Raw genomic sequence first — 5,023 nt, forward strand, 5'->3', positions numbered from 1 at the left:
GGCGACCTGGAGCGACCTGCATAGACTTCAATGTTATGAAGTCCGTGCCGGCCGCTCCGAGGTCGCGGTGCGCAGCTGCGCACCGCGACCTGTGAGGTCGCCCCGGCAAGTAGCGTCACCCCAGTGTGAACGGGGTCTTATACAGTGATCAGTGCTAAAAAAAATACACTGTTACTGTACTTATGACACTGGCTGGGAAGGGGTTAACATCAGAGGCGATCGAAGGGTTAAATGTGGCGGGTGTTTACTAACTGTGTGGGGGAGGTGCTTTAACTGGGGAAAGAGAGAGATTTGTGTTCCTGCTTAGCAGAAACATAGGATCTTCATCTTCCCATCTGACAGAATGGTGATCTGCCTTGTTAACATAGGCAGACCACCCTTCTGCCTCTCTCGGGAACGATCGCCGGGTGCCGGTAAACACTGGGTCCGCCGGACCCGCTGACTGGCTCCCGCTGTGTCCAATCACAGCGGGAGTGGGTCGCCGCCGGCGCTCATGCACATCCCAGACCTGGAACTAGAAATCACATACATGTACGTGATTTCGCGCAGGAGGGCCACCCCCGCTGTAGATATGCGTGGGCCAATCCAGAAGAGGTTAAAAAAGTAGAAATTAACCACTTGCCGACCGCCGCACGACTATCTACGTCGGCGGTCAGCCCCTCACAGGCAAACTAACGTAGGGCTACGTTGCTTGCTTGTGAGGGTCTAGGGAGCGAGCGCGTGGTCACGGACCCCCCCTGCGCGTGTGACCAGCGGACCCGATGTCCGCCGGCCACTCGGCGATCGGCGGGGGGGAGGGAGAATGTCAGGCAGCTTGTGTAAACAAGCCACCTGTCATTCTCCTCGCTGTAAAGACACTGATCACATGGATCTACTATGTAGATCCGTTGATCAGTGTCCTTACAGCTCAAGCCACAGCCAATCACAGTAGAAAGCACGCCCCTAGGGATACACACAGCCCCTCCCTCCCAAATAAAGTTAACCCCTTCACTACCAGTGTATTTTTACAGTAACAGTGCATATGTATAGCACTGATTACTGTAGAAATGTCACTGGTAACCCCAAAAGTGTCAAAAATGTCAGTCAAGGGTCCGATCTGTCCGCCGCAATGTCGCAGTACCGCAAAAAAAATCGCAGATCGCCGCCATTACACGTTAAAAAAGAAAACAACAAAAATGACAGAAATCTTTCCCTTTGTTAGTAAACGCGATAACTTTTGCGCAAACCAATCAAAATACGCTTTTTGCGATTTTTTTTTACCAAACATAGGTAGCAGAAAACAAATTGGCCGAAAATGTTAAAAAATTTTGATTTTTACATTTTTTTTTGGGGGAATTTCATATAAAAAAATGTGAAAAATATTGCTATTTTTGCAAAATTGACGCTCTTTTTTTGTTTATAGCGCGTGATCAAAAAATCGCACAGGTGATCAAATACCACCAAAAGAAAGCTCTGTTTGTGGGAAAAAAAGGACGTCAAATTCGTTTAGGTACAGCGTCGCACGACCGCGCAATTGTCCGTTAAAGTCACGCAGTGCCGAATCGCAAAATACCCCCTGGTCGGAATGGGGGTAAAATCTTCCGGGGCTTAAGTGGTTAAGGCATTTTTTCATTTTTTTAGATTGAGTATCAGAAGGCTGAAACCTCTGCCTCTTTTTTTTTTGCCATCTAGGTCTCCTTTGAGGGATTTCCCTTTACATCCTGTCCCATAGTCAAAAGAGGAGGTCCATTTTTTGACTTTTTTGAGGGAATTATTGGTTGTCACCAGAACTAGTATCCCCAATGGAAGATTTCCCTTCAACTCCTGCTTTGGGGACAACCCAAAACGATGATTTGTTTTCAAACTTGGTGCTTTTTTTTTTATTTATTTATTTTTTCTTTAGATAGCTCCCTTGTGGTTTTTCAATTTTGCTTTTTGAATTTACAGATATTTATATTGAAATTTGAATGCAATCCCTATGCATTGTTTTCTTAGGGTCTTTCAACTAGAGCACAGGTGTCAAACACAAGGCCCGCAGGCCGAATGTGGCCCCCCATGCCATTTCATGTGGCCCTCGCACCTCTCCTGCAGCTGTAACATCCACCCAACCCCCCCGCCCCTTCTCCACCCCACCTTGTCTCAACAGTCGACAACAGAATTCCTCTGCTGGATCATGCATTTTTCCATGCAGTCGCAGAGAGGCTCGTCTCACCCCCTGTCTCAGCAGTCAGCAGCAGAGAGGAGGACAGAACTCCCCTTACAGATCCTCTCTGTGCAGCCTCTCATCTTTTCCTCCCCTGGTCTCAGCATTCAGTAGACTCCAGCCCTCTTCTGGTCCTCCTCCAGACCCTGCAATTTCTGCTTCCCAGCTCCGCCGCCAGCTTCTTCCCAGCAGAAGCACGAGGTAAGGGGTGTGTACTGTGATGTAAGAGAGGGTGGGGGACTCTTGATTTGTGATGGTGGGGGGGGTTCACATCTGATGTAACAGGGGCGGGGGTGGAGTGCTCTGGCTCTTTGAAGGCAACCATGTTGCCCGCGATGAAATTGAGTCTGACACCCCTAGACTATCTATTTGGCTAGAACTCAGGTGCCCTCTAGTGGCATTTTCTATATTATTTTAGTGTATAATAATAGTTAGTACAGCAGAATGATGCATGATTTATATACATATTCCCTATTAATAAGGTTCTTTTTGGGGATAACTTTTGCAGTTATTATATAATTCCTCCTCCTGCTGTCCATTGCTTGCTCCGGTGTCTGGGTCTTGCTGGATTGTCTGGTCCACGGGGGTGGGTCCCAGGGATTCCGGGGGCAAACATACAATACATACCAAAAGTATTGGGACGCCTGCCTTTACACGCACATAAACCTAATGGCATCCCAGTCTTTTTACATATACACTATATTACCAAAAGTATTGGGATGCCGGACTTTACACGCACATAAACCTAATGGCATCCCAGTCTTAGTCCGTAGGGTTCAATATTGAGTTGGCCCACTCTTTACAGCTATAACAGCTTCAACTCTTCTGGGAAGGCTGTCCACAAGGTTTAGGAGTGTGTCTATGGGAATGTTTGACCGTTCTTCCAGAAGCGCATTTGTGAGGTCAAGCACTTGATGTTGGACGAGAAGGCCTGACTCACAGTCTCTGCACTCTAATTCATCCCAAAGGTGTTCTATCGGGTTGGGGTCAGGACTCTGTGCAGGCCAGTCAAGTTCCTCCACCCTAAACTCGCCCATCCATGTCTTTATGGACCTAGCTTTCTATCTCATTTCTTAAGGCCCGAAAATCCCAGGACAGTGGAAATACCCCCAAATGACATCCTTTTTTTTGGGGGGGGGGGGGGGGGTTAGACAGTCCAAGGTGTTTAGTAAGATGCATGGTGAATTTTTTGAAGTTGCAATTTTTTGCCACATTTTTTGGGAAAAATTAAGAAAATAAAACATGCTGTCACCAGTGCAGTACAGCATCATCAGATGACTGGTGTGGTGGTTGTCAGGGACACTGACCGGTGACAGTATCTAAAAAAAAAATGGAGTCATTTTTTTTTTTTAATTTTCTATTTATTTATTTATTTTTTTCCTTTTTTTTAACACTGTGACCAGAACAAAATAGTGCTACTATAGTCCAAATAATTTGATGGAGGGGGGATTATGGTGTGGGGTTGTTTTTCAGGGGTTGGGTTTGGCCTCTTAGTTCCAGTGAAGGGAAATCTTAAGGTGTCAGCATACCAAGACATGTCGGACGATTTCATGCTCCCAACTTTGTGGGAACAGTTTTAGGATGGCCCCTTCCTGTTCCAACATGACTGCACACCAATGCACAAAGCAAGGTCCATAAAGACATGGATGACCGAGTTTAGGGTGGAGGAACTTGACTAGGCTGCACAGAGTCCTGACCTCAACCTGATAGAACACCTTTGGGATGAATTAGAGTGGAAACTGCGAGCCAGGCCTTCTCATCCAACATCAGTGCCTGACCTCACAAATGCGCTTCTGGAAGAATGGTCAAACATTCCCATAGACACACTCCTAAACCTTGTGGACAGCCTTCCCGGAAGAGTTGAAGCTGTTATAGCTGCAAAGGGTGGGCTGACTCAATATTGAACCCTATGGACTAAGACTGGGATGGCATTATAGTTCATGTGTGTGTAAAGGCAGGCGTCCCAGTATGAGAAGACTCGGTAGGTCATTTTCTCCTTTTTTTTTTTTGCAGCTCTTGCTATGGAAGACACAAATTATTGTTGATATAATGGATGGTATGAGCTTTAAAGTGTCGCTAAAGGCAACATTTGTTTTTTTTTTTCATTTTTGGCGAGAGTAAGGGAGGGTTAACACCCCTGTCAGGTCTTTTTTCGGTCTGTGTTCCAGTAGGGAAATTTCTCCTTCCTTTCCCACAGCCAAAACAGGAAGTAAGAGAAAATCTCTCCAGTGAGGGAATCCCAGAACAAGTGTCCCCACTGGGAGATTTCCCCTCTATTTCGTCTCTGGGGACAACTCAAAATTTTGGATTTTCTTTTACATTAACTTTCAATGATAATGGTAAACAGGGCAAATAAAGAAGGGGAATCTCCCTAACAGGGGCAAAGACAACAATAAAAACCTGACAGGGATTATAACTCATCTCCCCTCTATCTAAAACAACAAAAAAAGAAAATTGTTGCCTTTAATAACACTTTAATTGTTGCCCTTTTTTATGCAAGGTTTTTAACAAAGTCTGTGGTTTCCTGATGAAGCAAAAGAGCGAAACAAGTTGAATCCACAAATAACAAGTAAACTCTATAACCACCCATTATGGATAAGTGAAGTTTTGTATGACATCTGCAGTCCACCTAAACAAATGTATTATTGTTGAAGTGTTCACTAACATAGGTTTTAAGAATTTGCAGATAATATTTGTATTCGTTTTTTGTAATAAAAAATATTTTTTTTATTGTAATTACTGTGTTTAATAGCACCTTAAGGGATTGTTTACACTTGCTTCAGATAGCATTGGAAACACTTTTTTATAAAGCACTTTGAACCTCATTTAAAGCCCCTGTCA

Source organism: Pelophylax lessonae (genome assembly GCF_965119305.1).
Source record: "Pelophylax lessonae genome assembly, chromosome: 2".
In the NCBI taxonomy this organism is placed as follows: domain Eukaryota; kingdom Metazoa; phylum Chordata; class Amphibia; order Anura; family Ranidae; genus Pelophylax; species Pelophylax lessonae.